General features: G+C 32.5%; 1 pseudogene across 1 annotated transcript in view; it reads right to left on the bottom strand.

The window, feature by feature from the left end:
- LOC308640437 (A-kinase anchor protein 9-like) overlaps nt 1-27052 on the bottom strand; it is an 87242-nt pseudogene that overhangs the window by 37686 nt on the left and 22504 nt on the right. Inside the window, exons 8-16 of the transcript XR_014024359.1 lie at nt 25951-26113; nt 15333-15432; nt 14095-14187; nt 12986-13188; nt 11105-11329; nt 9915-10055; nt 9341-9444; nt 6386-6591; nt 611-843 (exon numbers count right to left, since the gene is read on the bottom strand). The product of XR_014024359.1 is annotated as an A-kinase anchor protein 9-like (transcript). The remainder of the gene's footprint in view (nt 1-610; nt 844-6385; nt 6592-9340; nt 9445-9914; nt 10056-11104; nt 11330-12985; nt 13189-14094; nt 14188-15332; nt 15433-25950; nt 26114-27052) is intronic.

The following is a 27052-nucleotide window of genomic DNA, read 5'->3' on the forward strand; positions in this document are numbered from 1 at the left end:
GTGCTGAGGATCAAACCCGGGCCGCCCGCATGCCAGGCGAGCGCACTACCGCTTGAGCCACATCCCCAGCCCGTAAAGAACAATATTTTAAAGGAAAAACTGCTCAAACTAATTTCCTACCAAGAGATAACTTGTATGGTGAATTAATCTACTCATATTTATAAAAAGAATGTAAAAATCAAGTGAAAAAATTGCAAGTTTGATATGTAATACAATAATGGTATATTATGACATACTACAACATATAGTTTCAGACATTTCCACTACAACATATAGTTTTAGAGATTCCTTATAGTATTAAATAACATTTTAATGGAACATTTCACACAATAGTGAAGTTAAAATCTCTTTTGATATTAAAAAAAGTAATGTGTAACAATCTAGAAAATCTGGATATTAAAACATCAATGAGTTTTTGAACTGGAAGAGCTCATCATTACATTACCTTCACCACCAAAAACAAGACTACTAAAACTAATATTGGTTATCACAAACACAGCCAATTATTAAAGAGAAGCCTAAATAAATTTCTGTGGGACAGTAGAGAGAAATATTTACTCATTTATGCCTTATGCAATATTCAGTAGGTAGTAATAATTAAGGAGTTTACCTGACTACTAGTTTCACTTAGAGCTTCCAGTATTTTTTCAACTGCTGCTTGTAGTCGACAACTAATATTCAGCATTAATTCTTCATTTTCAGGATCTATTTCAGTTCCAGCAAAACCAATCCTTATAAGGTGCTGCAATAATTCTGTTCCTTCCTCAGTTACTTTTGAACACATGCTATTATCAGTTCTTGGCATATCACTTCCAGAATAAGAGGATATGGATCTGTCTATAACTAGAATAACAAAATGTTAAAGGCATACATTAATAACAATAATTTCACTTTAAATTTTTTAAAATCAAGTCAAATTGAAATCATTTTTCAAAGTACATGTGTTTTAATAACAGCATTGTAAAATTGCAGAATTTAAGATTTGGGTTATTTAGTAATTTTTCTTTAATAAAAGTTTTGGGGTTTTTTTGGGGGGGTACTGGGGATAAAACCCAGGGCCTTGCACATAATAAGCATGTGCTGTATTGTTGAGCTATACTCCCAACCTGATAAAAACTTTTTAAGATAACTTTTAATAGATATTTATCAAATGTCAAGCATGTAGAGTTTGCTAAGAAATGAGGACACAAAGGAGACAAAATCTGGTTCCTATTGTGAAGGACTTTACAGTATAATGAAACAACACACATAGATACATAAGGAAAAAAAAACTCTATTGTGCAGTGGGATGTAACAGGTTATCAAAGAATAGAATAAGTGCTCCTAATTTGTTTGGAGTAACCTGACTTTTAAGCATTACATATTTGAACATTACCTGCTCTGGCTACAGATTAAAAGAAACAGATAATTTTGTAGCTTGCTATTTTTGTAAAAAGTATACTGGGAAGAAATTAGGATGATGAACAGTGCTAATTTAACTACAGACACTGTTACCATACTATCAACATTATTGTTACATCTTACATAAGAAAATCTGGTTGACATAGGCAGATGTTAAGCTTTGCAACTGAACAGAGGAGTAGTAATGGAATATGTGGAGATACATAAACTGTTAGAAATTTGGGTACAGAATTAGGGGTCATCTGTAAAAAGATAAGAGTTTAAACACTGAAAGTGGTTACATCTGTTTTAGGAGTGATATTTAGTGAAAGGAAGAAACAAAGTTGGAGCCTCTGTATATCATAAGCTAACCAAAGAAGCCATATAAGAAATATCAGAGAGGAAAGGGATGTTCTAGAAGAGAACATTTCAAAAAGGAAAAAACTTTAGTGAAGTTATTTGCCTAGAAATACAAACAGCCAAGGATTATGCTATGAATTTAATGACTGAAAAGTCACTGTTCTCCTCAGAAAGAAGTGTTGGTACTATAAGAACAGAAACTAAAGTCAGTTAAAGCAAGAGTTAGTCTATTCTTTTTAATTTTTTATACCTTCATTTTATATATAAATTTTTTATGCAGTGCTGAGGATTGAACCCAGAGCCTCACAGGTGCTAGGCAAGCACTGAGCTATATCCCCAGCCCAGTCTCTTCTTGCTTATTCTCTTATGAAGTATACTGAAGTTTACCTTGCAGGATGTGTGTGTGTAAGTTAAAAGAAACAAATAGTTATTTTTATGAATATAAAATGAAATTTTATGGTACAATATGACATTTTGTGGTACAGAGAAGCAATCAATGGTGAGAAAAAGACTGAAGATTCTGTGTTCACATGGGAATAAATCTAAAACACAAATTACAGAAAACACAAGCACAAGGTGAAACAAAGCCATTTATAAATGATCACTGGGTGTTAGTTTTTTTTTTTTTTGGAATGGCAACAACAACAACAAAAATAGGCAATAAAGCACCTAGAAAAGATAAAGATGTCAATCAGCTTAACATATTTTTCAGGGCTGGAGGTGTAGCTCAGTAGTAGAGTGCTTGTGCTTGCCTGGCCTGAGTTAGGTCCTAGGTTCAATTCCTAGCGCGCCTGCACACACACGCACACACACACACACACACACACAAATTGAAGATAGAAATTATCTGAAATAATATGAATATGTTCCATTAAAGAAACAAATTTGTTTGTTCCTATGAAACAAAAGAGAAAGACAGCAAAATTATAATTACCCATAATGACTAGTCTGGGGGAAAAATCTGAGGACAAAAACATGCTAACAGAAATCAAGAACAGGCAATTTGGTGAACAGAATCACTTGAGTGGTGAACCAACCACTCAGATGTATGTTGTAAACACAGCAAATTGTTGAGAGCCACAGCCCAAGGGGCCCCAGCAAACTTTCAGACTGCCAGCTGATGATTGGCTCACAGCGGCCCCAGCAACTTCTAGCTCATTGGCTCCTCTGCAGTGATGCTCATTGGGCTGTTTCCCTGCCCTTTCAGACTACAGAGCTGCTCATTGGGGGACTTTTTTTTGGCTCTGCCCACGTGACCCAGCCAATGGGCCTCAAGAGCAGGAGGATTGGGGGAGGTGGAGAGGCTTGTGGTTTGGGGAGAGGCTTGTGAGAAGCCGGTGGTGGCAGTTGGGCTCTGAGGGTTTTTCCTGAGGAGCTGTTTTGTTTGACGTGTGTGGTTCTAAAAATAAAGTTAGTTTCTTTTGACAAGTGGCTCCTGATTGTGCCCAGCCAGACTATGGCAGCAAATAATAGTTATTAAAGTCTTTTAGTCATATACTTTATGAATTATACCATTCATTTCCTGATGCATAATGGTAAGTTTTTCAGGTTAAAGGAGGGTGAGCAATATCATAGTGTCTTCCCAGCCTCAGTGGCTCACTGAAGACCTCTATGGTTCCAATTGGAAATCATGCGAATCAAGCTTGACCCAAGTGTCTGACAGATGAAAACTGTACTAAAAGATATGGAGTGGAGACTTAAAGAAATTTGTCCAAAGTCACATTAAGGCAGAAAAAAATGAGGCTTTCTCATTACTAATCCAGTATTCTTTCTATAACTTCCCACTGCTTCAAAAGGAAGCTGAAGCAAACAAACTTCAATCCATGGACTCCTACAGGAAAGATGAGAGCATTCTACGCCTAAACTATCACACTGCAGACCTAAAGGAAATTTTCTTTCAACAACCTAGGGAACTGATTTTTATGAACTGATCTAATATCCACTCAGGTTCAAGTGATTTGACATTTGGCCAAAATTTCCTTTCAATTTCATAAACTAGTTTGCTTTTACGAGGAAGTGAATATTAGCACAATCATTTATTATTTTCAAGTGTTAACAAGTTCATACATGTTTAAAGCCTAAACAAGTTCAGGCTTGAAGGCTGAAACTACATCACAAGTGATACTTTAAAAAAAAAAACAAAAGGTGATTCACAATCAGATTAATCCTTAATTTTTTTTTATGGTAAATAACACAAATCTTTCAAAGGTGCATTTTAGTTTTTACAGAAATGCTTCCATTAAGAATGTGAAGAAATGTCAAAAGAACTTCTTACATATGGGGCATATTGTCAATATTTAAAGCCAGTATTTTCATAAAATAAATGTTTTAAATCATAAACTCTATTAATTCAATATATCCTTAAAGATGCAAACTAGGTAAGTATACCCCAGTGATATTTAATTTTATTAGTAAAAGTAACATAACCAGGCATGGTGGTACACGCCTATAATCCCAGCAACTTGGGCAGGAGAAGTATGGGAAGTTTAAGAGCAGCCTTAGCAACTTAAACCAGGCTCTACACAACTTAAGATAAAAAGGGCTGAGTTACAGATTAGTGGTTAAGTGTCTCTGGGTTCAATTCTTGGTACCAAATCAAACCAAAGAATGATTTGTAAATACAAAAATATAAGATTGAGTTAATTAAATGGACCAGCAGAATTATCTGTGCCACAATATTTTACACAATATATTTCTTAACTTTGGATTGAATTTTTCTTCTAATGTTTTCTGAATCAACAGTTGATTTCAACAGTTAACATTTTTAAAGATCAATAATAATAATCAATAATAATAATCATAATCAATTCATTTATGTACAAAATGGTTGTAAGTAAAATATTAAGTATGATGTAATCTTCCCTTGAACAGTAATCTCAGTGTTTCCTTTACTAGACTATGAACTACTGTAAAACAGAGACGATACAGAAATTGCTGAATAAGTGTTTATAGAATTGAACAGATAAAGTTGCTTATAATTAACAGACTATTGTTAGATATGTTAAAATAGACACTATCTATGGATATAGATAGTGGATAGAGGATCTGCTTTCTCCAAGAAAATGAACATAAACATTATCTTCTGTGCTTGCTTGATCTCAATTACCAATTTGTCTTTATAACTCAGCATACTGCTTCTTTAAGTAGTTGCTGTTGTTTGCTGAATATTCAGTAGCCATTTTAAGAAATATCTATGAGAAATGCTAACAAAAAGGCAAAACATATTTTTGCAATGTACAGAACATTCCTTAGAGTGTCTTTTAAATATGTAAGTCAATCTAGTACAGTTGTTACCAACAGAACAGCAAAATTCCTCCCTAGATGATTAAGTGAAACAAATTAATTACCTTAAAAATTTTTGGTAGTCACTTTTATAAGTTTTAGGTATTTTCAAACATTACCTAATTCTTCTTAATACATCAAGATCCATATATAGACATAATAGTCCTTCATTGAGAACTTAACCAAAAGTAAGTTAATTTGAAAAATATATCTACCTAGTTCGAAAAGAGTAAATGTGGAAGGAAGGGTTTAAAAGTCAGGATTATTTCATCTTGTATTTTACTAAAAATGGCATTGAAAATTATTTTTGAACTCACCTGAAGTGTCTTTAATTCAAATTTATTTTAAATTCCAAATCAATATTTTCTTTGTAGTTAAAATGTACTGCTGGCTAACTAGTACTTAAGCAAACCTTCTGTAATTGGAATACTTTCTATTTTTCCCCATGAAGCTTAAAAACTAGAATGTTTCAAAAATTGTAAAGCTCTGGCATTTCAGAATATTTCCCTCTACCTGGGCAGAAGTGGTTGGATGTGAAATGATAGTGAACTATAGGCTTGACCTTCTAATTTAAGAATCCAGGGCCTATTTCTCTGGAAGCACCTGACTAACCTTTCCCCTCTTTGATTTCCTGGTATCTTCTCCAGCAAAGAAAAAGGAACAGAAAAAACGAGACAGATTGGAGGTCAGCAATGTGATGGTAAAAATTTAAAATAAGAGTGTACAATCATAGATATAAAAAATTGTGTTCTATATGTGTAATATGAATAGTAAACATTCTGCTGTCATATATAACAAATTAAAATTTAAAAAAATAAAATTAAAAAAGAAATTAAAAGAAGAGCCCAACCCACACAGCTACAGGAAGATGACAGAATTAGGAAAAAAGCCATCTCATAAAAGGACCTAATCTTTATATCTACACACAAAAACTGTCAAACCACTTTTCCAAAAGGAAGAAAGGACCTAACAGAGGATAGTCTTTGGTTTCTTATTATCACATTCTTCTAACTATCTCAATGAAAACTGGTGCTGGATTCCTACAAGTTCTTTATTTTAAGCTTTCCTGATTTACAGGGTGGTGATGTGGAACTTTTCCTTTATAAGTGGAGAAATGAAAGAGTCTTCTGGTTTGTGTAGGCATACCAAGGTATATAATGGCAACTCTAAAACATTCACTTCAAATGCTATACAATAATACATATAGTGCTTGGAACAGAGTGGCTTTGTGTTTGGAGGTGCATTTGTTGAAAAATACTTGAATATTCTCTCTCCTATATATTCTATACACAGAAAAAGTGCCTTGAACTCAGCAAGATCATTTGAAGATGATTATTTCACAAGCGTATGAAACTAGTATTACCTCTTATGTGTTCCTCTTGGATAGCTGACTTTACAGATGCCTCTGATTCTGACCTCCAAATAAGGCTGACAGATGACTGGCCTTTACTAGATCTATCTAAAATCCCAAGAACATGGCGGCCAATAGTTTCTTCAACAGCTATGGTAGTCTTTACAACTTCTAAGAGGATCTTCAGAAGTCTGTTATTAGTTTTCTGGAGTGCAAACCTATACAGATTAAAAAAACACCACATTTATTAAAATATTTAATCTCTATAAAACATTTAATCTTAAAATATTCATTTATTAAGATATTTAATCTTTTTATAGGATAAAGCCTTTGCTCACCAAAAACACAATGTAAAATATGCGTTTGGTGAAAAATATATAGCTCTATTAAAATAACACAATAGCACCTACAATGAAGTGCTTCTTACTCTTATTTTTTTAAAAAAGTGATTTGTTTAGAAAACAAATGTATAACATTTTTAAAGGTGCATTTTATTGACCTGAAAGAAATCAAATAATTATATTTTTTAAGATAGTAATTTAATTGGAAGAAAACTTTAAGGAGACATAAAACTTGAGTTTCAAAAATTGTGGTAATACCAATATCTAGATAATTGCCTTGGTTATACTGTTCATGTTTATATATATATGGTTTATCTTTTTATGTTGTCAGACAACAATATTTTAATATATAATTAAGAATCCAACTAGAAAAAAAGTGGTAGTATTTGTATAATTTCTTGGTGATAAACTAGATGTTTAAATTACAAGAACTGGCAAAGACCTGCTTTTAAAAAGGCTTTCAGTGAAACTACTCAGTCAACACCATAGGAAATATCATAGGCTGTTATTATACCTGCTCCAAAGACAAAAATATCTCTAGTTACACACATTGCACTCAGCCAGTAGGAAAAAAACATATTTTCAACTAAGTAGAAATAATAGCTTGTCTTTTTAGAGATAAGAAATACATTAATCAGCCTTCAAAATATCTTAGCACTATGAACATGTTAATGCCTATATTTCCAGACTTTTTTCCTCCTCAGCTTCACTCAAAAATATATACATTTTAAAAACAAAAACTGATCATACTGGACAATGTGTTTTGTAAGCTTTCTTTTTAGCTTAACATGAACATTTTACCATGTGAAAAAATGTGCTTCCATAAATGGTGATTCAAAAGATTATATGATTAATTTTATGAATAACTAAACAACTCACTCAACAGTTTAATTCAACAGAGATACTATGGTTATAAGCTTTATATTTAATACACATAAGATACAATAAGAAACTTTCATAGTAAGGTCCCCTGGCCTAAGAGACTTCTTTCTCAACCTCACATGTTGTTTGACACATTACCAACAATCTGGTTGAAAGGGTATCTGTTTCACAAGCACATGACAGGCCTATTTTAAGATCAGGTAATAAATGGAGTAGTTTTCCTTTAGTATTTGTCAAGTGAAAGAGAGTTCTATTTTTGTATCTAGATCAAATTCTCTGCTTACATAATCAAGAATGTTTAAACATAAAACCCCAAATAATTTAGTTAGCGGTAAGTAAGGGTTTTAATTCCTTAACTTCTTTATTTTTAAAAAAATTTAAAAAAATTTTTTAAATTTATTTTATTTTTTTTATTGGTTGTTCACAACATTACAAAGCTCTTGACATATCATATTTCATACATTAGATTGAAGTGGGTTATGAACCCCCAATTTTACCCCAAATGCAGATTGCAGAATCACGTCGGTTACACATCCACAATTTTACATAATGCCCTACTAGTAATTGTTGTATTCTGCTGCCTTTCCTATCCCCTACTATCCCCCCTCCCCTCCCCTCCCATCTTCTCTCTCTACCCCATCTACTGTAATTCATTTCTCTCCTTATTTATTTTCCCATTCCCCTCACAACCTCTTATATGTAATTAATTCTTTAACTTTTATTTATAGTTTTGTTCAAGTCCTAAATTCCAGGAGTTGGATAATGTGATTAAAACTGATATAATGGTAAAAAGAAATAAAGATGAGCAAGATGTTTATTTTATATTGGCATGGTAACTCTAATTTTCATACACTGTCTTTCTTGTTTGAGTTCCATAATGACTATGTTCCTACTGATGATCCAATGGGGAAGCCAAAATCTTAGGGGCCAAATTCCTCCATGCAAGCTGAGAAAGGAGGTTAGAAGGACACAAAAGGGTTGACAGTCAGAAATTGGAAAAGGAGGAAATTAAGTTAGTAGATATTAGTTTTAATTAAAATTTTAAAAATTATTTCCATTTGAACAAAATAAATTTTAGATACTGTGCTTAATATTAATGTGGGATAATTATAGTATAGTTTTGTATATTTTAATATTAACACCTACAAAATGAAGGTATGGAACGTTTTGTTAACATTGGGTCATTAATTTATTACTTTATAAAACTAGGATATGTATTAAAAGTTCTCACCTGTTAATGCATGAAAGCATGAAAGAAAACTAAATGTTGAATATTTACATATGCAGTAATTTTTTTTTCTCAACATAAACAAACCAGAGAATAGCTTACACTGAATCCATGCCCATACACTGAAGGAGGAACAAAGAAATAAAGCTCACAGGTAGAACTGTTTTTTTTGTTTTTTAGGTTACAAAACAGCATTAAGAAGAATAAAATTAATCAAGAAAGGTTTGATGTCAAAACAATTCTAAACATTTAAAGTCAAGTTTATGATCAAAAATTTTTATTACATAAAAAGATTTAAAAATTTGTAATTTAATGTCTAAAAATTGATAATCTTTTATATATTATACATATACGGACATGTTTCATACATAGAAATATATGACACGTTTCATACACAAGATATTATTTTTAAGAAAATACACATGTACAAGATAAAAATAAGGATGAATAAAGTTTATTACATTTGAACAACCATTTTAATTGACTTTGCACTGAAAAAAAACACATTTTGTATACCTTTCACTGGACAGACTATCAGGAGGTACATCTTCAGGTTTTCTGTCCATTTCCTTTTCTTTCAACGTCTGTTCCTCAACTTCCCTTTGGTTTTCATTTTCATTCTGTTTAAGTTTGTGCAACGGCAGAGAGGACAAGACAGAAAGAAAACCTGTCATCTTAGAAACAGCATATCATTCTTCTATACTGGTATGATGTGAAACAAAAAGTGCTTGAAGTAATATTTAACTACAATTTATCAAGAGATCAGCATTATCAAAAAAGGATAAAACATTCAAGTGTAGAGATGAAAAATGTTTTAATGGCTTCAAACTAATACACTCTATATAGTGTGACAATAAGCGTTGTCAGGTTGCTCCTTGGTAGAACAACAGTTTCTCCTACAGCAATGCCAGATTCAAATTATCTTAAACAGAAAGCAAGGCATTTTGACTCCACCTACCTTACATCTAAGTGATCACCAATATGTTAAACTTAGTAACTATAAAAATATATTTCCCACCAACAATAAAGACAAACAAATCCTACTGCATTGTTGATCTACTGTTCCTAAATGCACCAAAGTCAATACTACCTGTGTTTGCGTACTGCTGCTGCGCAGCTCACAACACAGCTTCTCTCTTCCAGCTAAAGACAGCTGCTTTAGTGCTTCCAACTCCTCTAAAAGCACCCTTTCTCTTTCTGAAACCAGGTTTTCGTTATTTAATGAGGATCTCTAAATAAGAAAAAAGGTCATGGAAGAATATTGATTGTGATAGAGGTAAAAAGCAGAAACATCAAGCAGATTTCTTTTAACACCTTGGGACCAAGAGACCTTGGTTCTACCTTATGATTCATATTTCATTATTAGGGATTAAAAGCACATATGAAGTTCAATACAAAATTTGCAACTTTAGAAAAAAAGTTATTTAAACTTAAATATTCAGGAATTTGTATAGTTCGAGTAATATTTTCTCTGTCAATTTTTGCATTGAAATTTTAGAAGAATAAATTCACAAAATGCAATGAAGAAAAGCAAAACTGATTTTTCAAATGATATATTTTATTCTCAAATATCAATTTTCCTATTATTTTATATTTAAAAAATACACGTTGTTTTAGTTTTCAAAATTAAATTCAATAAATTTGTTTTCATAAGAACTTTCATGTAAATATTTCTTGCTTTTCTGCAATAATTTTGTGAATATATTTTATATAGCAGTTGACAAGAATATAGCTCCCAAATACCATGAAATATTTAAATTTAGAAAAGAATGTTATATAAATTTGAATTTTTCTAATCAACAAGAGATGTGTCCTTGGAGAGAGTTCTAGAAACAGATTACTTCAGAAGATTTCCATTCATGATTAAAAAGATAGATTAAAGATAGATAAAGATAAACCTTGGAGATGGTAATTGGTAGACTCACGGAACTATAAATGAACATGGAAAAAGTGAATGACACAGCAGCTGTATACTCAAGTAAGTATAATATTTCCAAAACTCTCAAAGTGCTTTAGCTATGTATGGTCAATAGAATTTTAAAATTTATATTGTAGTCACATTTCCAGTGCCTGAAAGGCAGTTAAATAAAATGATAATGCACATTATACCAGTTGAGTTAAGTGTGCCTAACAAGGTCTAAAGTTGATCCCAGGAACTTCCTGATGTTAAGTATTTGTAATTTATTTGTATCTAGGAAAAATAATTTTGACTTAAAAAAAAGCCACATAAAAAATACCATTATTTCAATTGAGGAGAAAAAAGACTCTAAAGTTCCATACCTGGGCTAACTGTCTATTAAGTCTCTTAATCTCTTCTTGTAGCTGCTCCTGTTCCTCTCGATGTCGCTCCATGTGTCTCATGTGTGCCTGCCTCAACAGTTCTGTGGCCTGTTGATGTTCTTCATACTGTCGTACAAGTTCTTGCCTCATATCTTCCAACTGTTCTTCATTTGACATCATTTGTCTAGAAGCATCCATGCTTGATGCCAACATCTTACCATGAATCTTTGATAGGAAAAAACACAAGCAAAAAACTCAATCATAACAATTTTGTGGCGATTAGTCAGCATTGATATTTTAACTGAACATGAAAACAATTCTATTAACAACATAAAGCATCTGAGTTTTAGTTTTATTATTAAACAAAAGCATAAATCACTTTTTTAAAAAATTATTTTTTAGTTGTAGATGAACATAATACCTTTATTCATTTATTTTATGTGGTGCTGAGGATCGAACCTAGTGCCTCACCCATGCAAGGCAAGTGCTCTACCACTGAGCCACAATTCCAGCCCATAAATCACTTTTTTTAAAAAAGTATTTTTCTTACTTATAATTCCAAAACAACATGAAGTTAATTTATTACCACCATATATGTTATTTTCCAAAAGGAAACAGCTACTTATCAGATAGTTTAGCTAAAATCTAATTCTAACAGAGAAAAACAAAATACTCAAGATTCTTTATCCACCCCCTCCAACCCCCACCCCCTCCACTTTTTTTTTCCGCCCATACTAGAGATTGATCCCAGGGCCTCACACATGCTGGGCAAGTGCTCTACCACCAAGCTACATCTCCAGCCCCTTCTCCTAATAAAGTTATAACTCCTGATATTTTATAATGGGGAAATAATATAAACAACAACAACAAAATATATATATATATAAAGTTTATAGGGCCAGGGTTGTGCGCCTCAGTGGTAGAGCACTTGCCAAGCATGCATGAGGCACTGGGTTCAATCCCGGGAACCACATAAAAATAAACAAATAAAATAAAGGTATTGTGTCCATATACAACTAGAAAAATATTTTTAAAAATTAAGTTCACAAAATAAAAGAATTTCGCCTATTTAATTTTTATTCATTGGTCATCACAGTATTATAGAAAACTGCTTATTCAGAGAAAAATTATAATAAATTTTATTTGGAAATAAATACTTTACATTTATGAGTTTCTCACTCATGACAAGTCAATAGGTTCTATGAATACTCCAATCCCTTAAGATACTAATTAAAATCATTCTGCCTTGAACAGCTACAGCTAAATTAGTTTTCATAAACATTTCACAAGTTTTGCATTACATAAAAAGCTGACAGTTTTATTTGAATACTCCTCTGAACAAGATATATCTATCGTGAACACATAAAATAAATTTGAAATTCAGATAATTTTAAAAGAAGTAGAATTTATTGTTTTCTGATAAAGGCTGCAATTAGTTGGGGTAACAGATCCTCAACTAACAAGAAAAAAGAATTAGTATATAGATAATAAGATACTTTGAATTGTCTTCTTGAATTCGTAGCAATTTCCTTTTATGTTCTTACATTTAATTGAGCAAATCTTTTGGCCACAGGTATTAACTAGTTATAATATAATTAACCTTCAATTAGTTTAAATACAATTAACACAGGTATAATTTACAATGAGAACTTAACATGTACTATGTCCATAAGACAACCAAGAATACTATGACCTGACTTATTTTATACTTCACACCAATATTGTTTCACTTAATCAAATACCTTATAATTAATAAAACACATTAAAGTCAAGACTGGACTTCATACTTTCATTCTCTATTAATCAGCATTATTGCTACTGTTTTAAACTGAAGATATTTTTATAAGTTTTTCTTTTTTATATTCAAAGAAGCATACTTACAGATTCGCTAACTATAAATGTTTTGTCTTTGGAAAACATTTCTTCTGAAATAGTTGGTGGACCTCTGATTCTACTATATCATCAAGATGATCACTGTTTGGTAACAGAACTTCTCCATCTTCTCCTAACTCTTTACTAAGTGGCTTAAATTCTTCTTTAAATTTCATGTCCAATGCATCAGAGGTCTGAAGATCAATTTGATCCTGAGATAATTTCATTTCATTAAAATAATGTTTTTCATTTTGCTGACAGAAAGTAAGTGCTTGTTTTGATGACATAGTATTTTCTTTTCCCTTTGATAGTCTAGATAGTTCAGTTTGGTGAGCAAATGCAACGCTCATTGACACAATGACCTAAAGAAATCAATCAATCAAACAAAAAGGATTAGATTTATAAATACCAGCTGGATTTAAAAAGTGGGTCATTATTCAAAATTATATGAATTAGAAAAAAGCCTGGCCTCATAGTTTTAAAAACAAAAATAAATCCTCTGATAAAGTGATACAGAGATAGGCTATTTTTCAATAAATTTAACATCAAAGTGTTTTACTGCCTGCCTTTTAAAATAAAACAAGCAAAATTTTTCTAACTATAACATCAATAAATGCTCAGTACAAAAATAAAAAAAATAAAAGTCTTTATAATTCTTCCTTCCAAAAAAATTTACTTGGCCATGAGTGATAATGTTCCGTGACAATCCTCCATCAGTATCTGTAGTTATTATCTAACATTACAATAATTTATCAGGGTAATACAACCACTTTTTCTCTTCATAACTTTTCCCTCATTTTTAGAATGCCAAACTCCTTCACAAGGTAACTATTTACAATGTAACACATATATAAAAACTTGTGGCATTCTGAAAAATTGTAATTACTATTCTATATCAAGAAAAAAATGTTCTTCTCAATGAAAAGCACCGCAAAACATTCTATGAAGCAGCAATTATAGTTGATGCTGTTATACAACTGTTTGGTGGACTATATATGAAACTTACAAATAAAAACAAAGTACATACCATCAATAAAATCTATGCTTTTTTTTTGACAGTTCAAAGATCAAGAAAATCTATAAACCAAGAAAATCTTCCAGATAAACTATAAACTTACCTTAGCTATTTCTTCTTCTAATCTTTCTTGGTATTGTTTTTCCAACAATTTAACCATATTTGTTTCTTGTTTCATTCCACATTCATTAGAAAACTAAATTAAAGGGTGAAATATGACAATTTACATTGATTTTATACCATTAATTTTAAGGATGTACTCATTATTCCAAAAATATCACTATTTTTGGACACTTTCAAATAAAAATAAATTTCAGTTATCTTTAACTAAAAATATTAATCTAATAATCCTACGAAATAATTACACTTATTATAAACTTAAAGATGCAAAGAGAGAAATATATTTACATATCTGTAATTATTAGCATAAATTCTAGGGTGGGTTAAGGATACTTAAATATAATTAATAAGACATATATATATATAAATGTATATTTATTTTAAGTAAAATGTTAACAAGTGGCTATGTTTGATAATGAAATTATGAGCAAATTTTCTTCTTGGTATTTATTAAAAGAACACAATTTTCCACATACAAATTATTTTTATTAAAAAAAAATCTTCTTTTAGAAATGTAGATACACTGTCAACATGAAAGTATTTGTTTATTTACAAATTATTTGAATTTCATCCAACAGACATTTAATAAGGGATGAGTGTGGCTCATATCTCTTCTTAATATCCAGAATGAGAAAGGGCAATAGGCAGTGATTTTAATTTTTACTAGAATTTAGAATTATTGAGTGAAGATGAAGATGCAGTTGGGGGTTTGAAAAAAGTTTTGAATAATACAATGTTGAGGAGAGGCAGAGAGTGGTTCAGTGGCAAGCACAGTAAAAAAAAAGGGCTTTTCTATCATTACTTCTGTTGGAAGATGGCCTGATCCATTATTCCAGCCCTAGCACCTTGGATTTTAGGGAATCCTATACACCATTCTGAAGATACCCTCTGCTTCCATAAGAGGAAGAAAAGACTATGTTGGCCATGGTACTGAAGCTGATTTATTACACAGTTCATAAAGAAATGTTACAAAGAAAAAATTTAAACTGTAACAAGGAAGGAAAATTCTCAAATTTAACTTTCTCTGTGTTTTTCCTATGCTATGAAAATATTTCTATAGACATTCTGAATCTTTTACATAAGGTATTATCCTCATGCTTTATGCTTAATCTTAGCCAAATATTTACTACATAATTACAAAACTGAAGACATAAAACTGATAGTAAGAAAAAAGTATCAGTGTACATAACTGTTTAAAAATAAAGATTAAAAATAACATACCTCTATTGCATGATCAATATTCTTTTTTAGACAACTTCCAGGATGTACTACTGATTTCTGTACATCAGATTCTTTAATTACCACTGAATCAACAGAGAAGCTAAATATAAATGAAAAAGTATAAAAAAATTAGTGTTATGTGTTTTATCCAAAGTTTCTACCATGCATAATGTGTACTGAGGCAGTGGGGAGACAAAAATGATAGTTCCCCCAGGGTTACAAGTATTGTAACTTAAAACATTTTTGACTAAGTTTTCCATTTAAAAGTAACAATGAATATTATGTCATTTAATGAATTTCAGTATAAATGTATGATAAAAAATTTATTATGTAAAAAAACATTTTTAATAAGTCTTTTAAAAATAATATCTTAGATATGCTTATATAGCAACAGTGTACATAATATAATATACTATATACACTGATACTACACACTACTTATATACCTAAGATATATGATACATATTATTCATATTACATGGATATCTAAATTACACAGACACAAAACATATAATAATATAGAATAGATTATATTGGATTAAATATATTAAAAGAGCCAGGTACAGTGGTGCGTGCTTGCAACTCCAGAAATTTGGGAGGTTGAGGCAGGAGGATCAAAAATTCAGGACGAGCCTTAGCAATTTAGTGAGACTCTCTTTCAAAATAAAAAAAAAAGGTTGGAAATGCAGGAAGATGGCTGAATAAAGTATTTGCTTCCCTGACAGATCTGTGGAGTGAACCAAGGAAAGCAGAAAGGCCACTTTTCAACAAGATGGGTAGGTGAATAGTCCAGAACTAGGAAGGACTTAACTGGAATTTAACACTGGATACTCAAAACAGATCATGGACTCAAGAGATCTTGTATAATAAAATAAGGGGGAAAGATCCCCAGCTCCACAGCTGTAAAATAGCTGGAAGTACAAACCAGAATAATCCCTATGTGAATGTAGTAAAGCAATAAAGGAACTAAAGGAACCCCCATGAAAATGGAGGTGTTTTGCGGTATGGAGAGCTTAAGAGCTCAGAGATACTGCTCAAAAAACAAAAAACAAACAAACAAACAAACAAACTAAAAACCTCAGTAAGCTGTGCTGCACAGCATCTGTGTACAGGAGGGAAGCCACCAGCTTTCTTGGCGGCATGCATGAAGGACAGCAGAAAGAACCATTGCGAAGCAGTGGCTGGGGGGCCTGCAGCTAGGTGAGTCAATTATTGGCAGACCAAAGTCTGGCCCCCAAAATGTGCAAGGCAAACCTATGCTGTGTGATACAGAGTGTTCCAAAGTGAGAAAATCAAGCATGGAGGGATATTTACACAGGAGAATACTGATCAAGGAAACCCACCTGGCTTTCCCCTCCCCATCCAATCAGCTGCTTGCAGTACTGGACGGAAGAGAAGTGCCTGACTGTGAATTTGAAAGGACAGGCAAAGGAGAGATCAAGTTTGGAGACCAAATGATGACCAGGGTTCATGGGGTCTGCAGGCAAAGTAGTGGGCTAAGAACAGATTCCTACATCACATGTGTAGAACCTAAAGGAGGTTCCCAAGGTGCGGTCTTCCAATGTGGACAGACAATTGCTGAGCCTTGGAGGTGTGATGACTTAAAATCTTCAGACCAATAGGCACGCAGTGAAGAGATTGGAACGTACCTAAGCCTACACCTTGGCTCTAGTAGTTCCGCTTCCAGGACTAACCCTCTCACCCTAGCAACCCTAACTACCCTGAGGGTGGAGCTAGCATCAAACTCCAGACAACATACCTAACTGCTCAGAAGAGAAGCTGAGAAACTTTTGAACTGCAATGGAAAAAAGTGTTCAACTTTTCATCGAGATTCCTTTTTTTTCTTCTCTCACATGTCTACCATTTTTGAAACCAAGTATTTTTCATGGATCAGTTTACTGAGGACTGGGATATCTGAATACTACAATACAGTTTTGTTGTTTATTATTTTCTTTTAAAAATTTTTTTACTATATATATATATATTTATTTATTTATTTTTCCCTCTCATTTATCTGTCTCCTTGGATTCTCTTTCTCACTTTTCTCTTGCTAACACCCAACCTCTATTAAGTCCTCCCTTCATTCTTCCTATAATTTTTTTTTAAAGAGAGAGAGAGAGAGGAGAGAGAGTGAGAGAGAGAGAGAGAATTTTTTTAATATTTATTTTTTAGTTCTCGGCGGACACAACATCTTTGTTGGTATGTGGTGCTGAGGATCGAACCCGGGCCGCACGCATGCCAGGCGAGCGCGCTACCGCTTGAGCCACATCCCCAGCCCATTCCTATAATTTTTTAACTTCTATCTTTTCTGATCCTTCCTCATAAACATCACACCCTACATGACTTTTGTTCTCTCTTTGTCCACCAATGGAAACTGTAAACTTTTTTGCAAACTTACTGTTTATGTTGCAGACAATAATTGAACACATCATTTCAGTTTAATGGAACAAAACTGTGGATGCCTTAATAGGAGCTATTTGGTTTAAGGCTGTATATTGTTTGTATTGGGTGCAGTTATTATTTGTCTCTTCCTTAAAGGCGAGGTACTAGAAATCTTCAGGGACACTATGAATCTACAGGGTAGAAACTGTACTGCCTGAAATCCACACTGCTAGAAGGGCAGACATAAGAACAACATGAGAAAACAATGGAACAAAGTGGCCCAAACAAACCAAGATGATCCAATAATTAAACCCATAGACAACACAGTAAAAGAAATGTAGAAAAGGAGTTTAGAAAGTACATATTAGACTGACCTGGTACATAAAGAACGATATAGGGAATAAAATCAGAGATAAATTTGAGGAGGTAAAAGATCATTGCAGAGGCAGAGATTCTCAGAAAATGACAACAACAACAACAACCCCAGAAATCTTCAAAATGAAAAATCAATAAACCAATTAAAAATTCAATGGAAAGTATTATCAATAGACTACACCATTTGGAAGATAGAACCTCGGGCAATGAAGACAAAATATATAATTTTGAAAATAAAGTTGACTACACAGGGAAGATGGTAAGAAACCATGAACAGACCTTCCAAGAATGATGAAATAACAAGAAAAGACCAAATTAAGATTTATCGGGATAGGTGAAGGCATAGAGATACAAACCAAAGGAATGCCCATTTTTTCAATGAAATAATATGAATAAATTTCCAAAATCTGAAGAATGAAATGGAAAATCAAATACAAGAGGACCTCAAATGTACAAGATCACAACAGACCCACATCAAGACACATCATAAAGAAAAAGGTCAATTATAGAAAATAAGGATTGAATTTTAATGGCTATGAGAGAAAAAATATCAGATTATATAGAGAGGGAAACTAATTAGGATCTCAGGTGATTTTTCAACCCAGACCCTCAAAGCCAGGAGGTCCTAGAATAATATATACCTAGTTCTGCAAGAAGATGGATGCCAACCAAGAATTCTATATCTAACAAAATAAAACTTCAGATTTAAAGATGAAATAAAAACCTTCCATAATAAACAAAAGTTAAAAGAATTCACAACTAGAAAATCTGTGCTATAAAACATTATCAACAAAGTATTCCATGAAGATGGAAAAAAAAGTCAAAATCAGCAAAGGAAGGAGCCATACAAAAGGAATAATCAATCAAAGGAGAAATTAATTCAAAGTAAAAAGTAGAAATAAACTAAAATGACTGGGAACACAAATCATATCTCAAAAATAACCTTGAATGTTAATGGTCTAAACTAATAAACCCAAAAGACATAGATTGGCAGATTGGATTAAAAAAACAAAACCCCAAAATCTGTTGTCTCCCAGAGACTCACCTCATAAGCAAAGACATCCACAGAGTGAAAATGAAAGGACGGGAAAAAACGTATCACTCACATGGATTGAGTAAACAAGCAGGGGTTTCTATCCCCATGTCAGATAAAGTGTACTTCAAGCCAAAAGTTAATCAGAAGGGACAAAGAAGACATTTCATACTGCTTAAGGGAATTATACATCAACAAGACATAATACGTTAAATATTTATGCCCCAAACAATGGAGCATCTACATATATCAAACAAACCCTCCCTCAATTTCAAGAATTAAATAGACCATAATACAATAATACTGAGTGACTTTAACAAACCTTTCTCACTACTGGATAAATAGTCAAACAAAAACTAAACAAAAAAAACTATAGAACTTAATAATATAATCAATAATTTATACTTAACAGACATATAAAGAGTATTACATCCATCAACGAATACATGTTCTTCTCAGCAGCACACAGACCCTTCTCTAAAATAGATGATATATCTTATGCCACAAAGCAACAATTATGAAATAAAAAAAGAGATAATACCCTGCATTCTATCAGATCATAATGGAATGAAATTAGAAATCATTGATACAATAAAAAATAAAAACTACTCCAACACCTAGAGACTAAATAATACGCTATTGACTAACCAATGGATAGAAGAAGAAATCAGGGATGAAATTTTTAAAATACCAGAGATAAATGAGAACTGATACAACTTATCAAAATATCTGGGACACTATTTAAGCTAAATTCATTAAAAGAATGGAAACTCAATGAGCAAATGACCTAACATAAGATCTCAAAGCCCTAGAAAAGAAAAACAAATCAACACCAAAAGCAGTAGAAGACAGGAAATAATTAAAATCAGAGCTGAAATAAATGAAATTGAAATAAATAGAACAATTAAAAAATTAACAAAACAAAAAGTTGGCTCTTTGAAAAAATAAATAAAATTGATAAACTCAATTGTGCTAATGAAGACAGAAAACTCAAATCACTAAAATTCATAGTCACAAAAAATATTACAACAGATACTGTTGAAATACAGTAGAGAATCAGAAGCTATTTTGAAAATTTATACTCCAATAAAAATGAAAATTTTAAAGACATAAACAAATTTCTAGAGACAAATGAGCTACCCAAATGGAATTAGGAGGACATACACAATTTAAACAGATCAATTTCAAGCAATAAAATAGAAGAAGCCATCAAAAGCCAACCATTTAAGTAATGCCCAGGACGAAACAGATTCTTAACCAGTTCTACAAGACCTTTGATGAATTAACACCAATAAGCCTCAAACTATTTCATGAAACAGAAAAGGAGGGAACTCTTCCAAACTCATTCTATGAAGCTAGTATCACCTGATATCAAAATCAGACAAAAACACATTAAGGAAAGATAACTTCAGACCAATATCCCTAATGAACATAGATGCAAAAATTCTGTATACAATTCTGGCAACTCGCATATAAAAACATTAAAAATATAGTTGTTATGGTTTGGTTGTGAGGTATCCCCCAAAAGTTCACATAAGACAATGCAAGAAGATTCAGAGGAGAAATGACTAACCCAATCAGTGAATTAATCCCCTGATAGGAATTAAATGAAGTGGTAGGGTATGGCTGGAGGAGATGGGAATTGGGGGGATGGCTATGGAGTATACATTTTTTATCTGGAGAGTGGAGTCTCTGTATGGAGTATATATTTTGTATCTGCAGAGTGGAGTCGTCTCTGTCTCTCTGTTTCCTGATCACTATGTGAGCTCCTTCCCTCTGCCACACTCTTCTTCCAGATGTTCTGCCTTACCTCAAAGCCCAAGGGATGGAGCTGGCCTTCTATGGACTAAGGTGTCTAAACACCATTAGCCCTCAAATAACACCATGAGCCCTTTTCCTCTCCTAAAATTGTTCTGGTCAGATCCTTTAGTAACAGAAATAAAAAAAGCTGACTAAAACAATAGTGCACCATATTCAAGTGGGATTCAAGGTTGGTTCAACATACAGAAATAAATAAATGTAATTCACCACATTAATAGACTTCAAGAAGAATCATATGATCATTTCAATAGGAGCACAAAAAGCATTTGACAAAATAAAGCACCCTTTCATGTTTAAAACACTAGAAAAACTAGGGATAATAGAAACATATCTCAACACTGTAAAAGCTACACATGCTAAACCCAAGACCAAAATCATTCTAAATGGAGAAAAACTGAAGGCATTCCATCTAAGAACTCTAGTAAGACAAGAAAACCCTCTTTTTACCACTTTTATTCAATATAATCCTGGAAACTAGCCAGGGCAAGTAGACAGAAGAAATAAATTAAAGGGATACGAATAGAAAAAGAACTCAAATTATTACTATTTGCCGACAATATGATTCTATATTTAGAAGACCTAAAAAATCCACCAGAAAACTTCTAGAATTAATGAATGAAATTCAGCAAAGCAGCAGGACATAAAATTAACAACCATACATCAAATGCATGATACAACAAATCAGTGATAAAGCCACTGAAAAAGAAACTAGGAAAACTACCCCATTCACACTATAGTCAAAAAATAAAACAGAATATTTGGAATCAATCTAACAAAAGAGGTGAAAGACCTCTACAGTGAAAAACCACAGAACACTAAAGAAAAAAATTGAAGACCTTAGAAGATGAAAATATCTCCCATGTTCTTGGATAGGCAGAATTAACATTGTCAAAATGGCCATACTACCAAAAGCATTATATAGATTTAATGAAATTCCTATTAAAATTCCAATGACATTCTTTGTAGAACTAGAAAAAGCAATCATGAAATTCATTTGGAAAAAAGAGACCCAGAATAGCCAAAGCAATCCTTAGCAAGAAAAGTGAAGCAAGAGGCATCATGATACCAGAACTTAAATTATACTACAAAGCCATAACAACAACAACAACAACAACAAAATGGGATGACACTGGCACCAAAACTAACACATAGACCAATGATACAGAATAGAAGACACAGAGACAAACCCATATAAATACAGTTATCTCATACTAGACAAAGGTGCCAAAAATACTCACTGGAGAAAAGATAGCCTAAAAAATGGTGCTGGAAAAACTGAAAATCCACATGAAGCAAAATGAAATTAAACCTCTATCTCTAATCTTGCACAAAACTCAATTCAAAGTGGATCAAGGATTTAGGCACTAGAACAGAGACCATGCACTTAACAGAAGAAAAAGTAGGTCCAAACTCTACCATCTCAGCTTAGGAACTGACTTCCTTAACAAGACTTCTAGAGCACAAGAACTATAAGCAAGAATCAATAAAAAGATTCAAACTAAAATGGTTCTTCACATCAAACAATCAATAACATGAAGAGAGAGCCTACAGAATGGGAGAAAACCTTTACCACATACACCCCAGAGCATTAATCTCCAGGATATATAAAAAAACTCAAGAAACTTAACACCAGGGGCTAGGGTTGTGGTTCAGTGGTACAGCGCTTGCCTGGCATGTGCGAGGGACCTAGGGTTTGATTCTCAGCACCACATATAAATAAATTTAAAAAATAAAGGTTCGACAACTAAAAAAAAAAAAAAATTAAAAAACAATAAAAACACCAGAAAAACAAACCAATCAATAAATGGGCTAAGGAACTGAACAGACACTTCACAGAAGACATACAATCGATCAACAAATATGTGAAAATACGTTCAACATCTCTAGCAATTAGAGAAATGCAAATCAAAACTACAACGAGATTCCATCTCACTCCAGTTAGAATGGCAACTATCAAGAATATGAGCAACAGGCCTAGGGACATAGCTCAGTTGGTAGAGTGCTTGCCTCGAATGCACAAGGCCCTAGTTCAATACTCAGCACCACAAAAAAAAAAAAAAGAAAGAAAAAATATGCAACAATAAATGTTGGCAAGCATGTGGGGGTAAAGATACACTCATACATTGCTGGTGGGACTGCAAATTGGTGCAACTACTATAGAAAGCAGCATGGAGATTCCTAAGAAAACTTGGGATGGAACCACCATTTGACCCAGTTATCCCACTCCTAGGTTTATACTCAAAGGACTTTAAATCAGCATAATACAGTGATGCAGCCACATCATGTTTATAGCAGCTAAATTAACAATAGCTAAACTAGGGAACCAACCCAGGTGTCCTTCAACAGATGAATGGATAAAGAAAGTGTGATATATATCTCCCCAATGGAGTATTACTCAGCCTTAAAGAAGAATGAAATTATGGCATTTGGTGGCAAATGGATGGACCTGGAGAATATCATGCTAAGCTAAATAAGCCAATCCCAAAGAACCAAAGGCTGAATATTTTGTCTGATATGTGGATATTAATTCACAATGGGGTGGGGGGGATAGGGAAGAATAAACATACTTTGGATTAGACAACAGGCAATGAGGGGAGGGGAAGGGTTATGAGGGAAGAAAGGATAGTAGAATGAATCAGATATTATTACCCTAGGTGCATATATGATTACATCACATATTCTACATCATGTACAACCAAAGAATGAGAAGTTATACTTCATTTATGTATGATGTCAAAATGCATCCTACTGTCTTAGATAACTAGTTAGAAGAAAAAAAAATTGCTAGAACTAAAAAAAATAATTAGTTATTGAAACTACATATATAGAAATAATAGTTCATTAAATTTGATTTGTCTAACATTACCCAACTGGTATGTGGTAGATCTGAACATGAGTTATTTTAAATAAAAACAGTAGTTCTGAAAAAAAAGAAGAGGGGTGAGGATGTGACTTGGTGATTAAGAGCCCCTGAATTCAATCCCTGATACAATACACACACACACACACACACACACACACACACACACACACACGTGTGTGTGTGCACGCGCGCATGTATGTATGTATATAAAGATATATCTAAGATATATTACTGAGTTTAAAAAAAGTTTGTAAATTCTCACTTGCATTAAAAACCTGTTTTAACATATATGTCTATATAAATAGGAAAATGTCTGAAAGAATACATATCAAAAGTAAGAGTGATTGTTTATATTGGAAATGAAGTGTGGCAATAGTAAAGAGAAGATTCTTAACTTACAGTTAGTTTAATTTTAACTTACAATTAGTTTAATTTTAATTTTATCTACCCACATATCTTTTGGTATGTATGTCTGAATTCTGTATTGTTATATAAGCATTCAATACTTTGTAAAAATGTTTTCTTAAAATGTCTAATCTTATACAATAAGGTAAGATTAGTATTTAGGAATCATGTGGATTTAGAATATATCAGTGACTTAAATAGACAAAGATAAGCTTAAATTCCTAGGCTGGGGTTGCGGCTCAGTGGTAAAGTACTTGCCTAGCGTGTATGAGGCACTGGGTTCAATTCTTAGCACTGCATGTAAATAAATAAATAAAATGACAATAAAATTATTTTTTAAAAAGGCTTAAATTCCTTAATTGAAGACAAACAAAATGAAACAATACTTCCTCTAAATTTATATACATTTGGATATATAAAGTGCATACATACATTATTTATATATACACATACATGCGCACACACAGTGATTATAATGTATGTGTACATATAAAACAAATAATTTTAAGAAAAAATGAAGTAGAAAAGTAAGACACAGACTCTTTGGGGACAATTTCAATTTATGTAAGAACATGACATCTAAGTAAAGATCCAAAAGGAGATGAGGGTGTGGGCATACAAATACCTGGAGAATAATCATTCTAGGTAGAAGAAAAAGCCAATAAATCCCTAAAGCAGAAGCGTACTGATATGTGATATATTTGAGGATCACAGTGGGGTTGTATGAGGTTTTTTTTAATCTTTTAAAATTGTTTTTAGTTGTCAATGGACCTTTACTTTGTTTATTTATATGTGGTGCTGAGAATCAAACCCAGGGCCTCACACAAGCCAGGCAAGGGCTTTACCGCTGAGCTCCAACCCCAACCCCATAGGATTATATGGTTTGAGAATAGTAAGTGATAAGAAAGACAGTAGGAAATGAAAGTCAAAGATGTCATGGTCCTCAGGACCTAGTGAGACTGTAAAGAGCAGAAGAGGATTAGAGTAACATGATGTAACTGAAATTATAAAAGCAAAGGTTCTGGCGCTTGTGTTGACTGTATAGAGAACAGACTGTAAACAGAAGTTGAGTAATCCAGGTGAAACACACAACAATGGCAGGGACCAGTGGAGCAGTAAGGAGTGGCACAGTTTTGATGTACTTTGAAGGTTAAAAAAAAAGATTTTTTTCATAGAATGGCAGAGAGTTATGACAGAAAGGAGTCATGATGGATGAAGATGGCTACAGAAGGAGCAAATTTTAGAAGATCCTGATCCAAGAAAACATAAATAGTGGTAATTCAAAATCATTTCTTCTCTCCTCATAGATCAGGGTTCTATTTGGGACATGATGAATTTGAGCAATTAGACAATCAAATGGAGTATGTTCAAGTCATAGTGGAATGATCATACTTAGACTATTTAAGTATTCACCACATCAACATATCAAAGCCTAGGCATAGAATAAACAAGTAAATGTCTACTACCTGACTTATTTTAATTCAGAAAATAGATTAATAATAACATCTTTATAAGAGTATAAGTAAAATTCCTATAATAAAATGTCTTTGGTTTATACCAACATTTATTTCACACATTTCAAAGATACAGAATTATCTCCTGCTCTTATTTCTCAAAAATGTTACATCCTATCTCTTTGTTAAAGTTATATTTTATTCTTAAAATAACCATTCCAGATGATACTATCATTGTTACTAAGGTACAAATACCGCTGAATGAAGTTTTAAGTAAATAGATACCTTGGGTCCACCCTGGCCTCACTAATGGCTTGAAGCTTCTCCTGTAGAGAATAAATTTCTGCCCTATGATTTTCTTTAGTTTCTTTCAATTGTTGGCGCAAAAAGCATATGAAGTTTTCTAATTCTTGAATTTGTTCTTCAAGTTGTTTAATTTTTTTGGTATCTTACAGAGAAGATAACAGGAAGAGAAGACAATACACATTTCAATACAAACTTCTCAGTGAAATAACAATCATTTTATTTCAATGTATAAAAATATTTATTCTTTGAAAAATGTTTTGAGTGAAACTCAGGTTTTAATTTGACTCATTCTGACTGATGAAAACAAGAAAACAGTGTGATTCAATATCATTTCTCCTATCCTTATGGTATAGTATCTCTAAATTCAACAATTTTATATCATTAAAACAATTCAGAAACATGAAACAAAAGAGGTGTTGAAAAGGGACCAGAGGAGAGTAGTTCATACCTTCCACTTTCCTCTTTTATTTTTATTTCTAAAAAATGCTGATAGTTAATCACTAAACTAAATTTTTTTGCCAATTAAATGAACCATTAGTTAACATGAAATTTGGGAAATAGTGGACAGACTACCTCAAGAAGATATCAATTAAAAAAAATACAAACTTAAAATATTACTATATTCAAAGAACCCCTGAAGTGAAAAAGCATGGTATTATCTGATATGCTTGAAATTCTATTCTGTTCACCAAAGCAATTCCAATAATAAAACTCATTCCTAAAAGCAAAAGTAAAGGCCTAGAGATACCTTGAACACAAGAAGTCTAGTTAACTAGCCAAATATTCATGAAAGAAAAACATTAACTGTGACTAATTGTTTATGGTTCATTGTATGGTCCCTTAACATTGTTGCTTTCCATTATGCCATCTTGGTCTTTTAACTCACTCTCTAGTTTCCCAGGATAACTCATTCTTGTCCTTGACCTCTTGTCCTTGACATTCATGCTGATTATAAATCTTTGCCTCATACTTAAAATTTTTCTCCCAGGTTTCAGACTTCTATTTTCAACTAACTCCTATATATTTTTTCAAAGTCAGTAAGTATTCTATTCTTAACTCAATATATTTAAAACTGAATTTA

Source organism: Spermophilus citellus, assembly GCF_964194105.1.
Source record: "Spermophilus citellus genome assembly, contig: SCAFFOLD_58, whole genome shotgun sequence".
Taxonomy (NCBI): domain Eukaryota; kingdom Metazoa; phylum Chordata; class Mammalia; order Rodentia; family Sciuridae; genus Spermophilus; species Spermophilus citellus.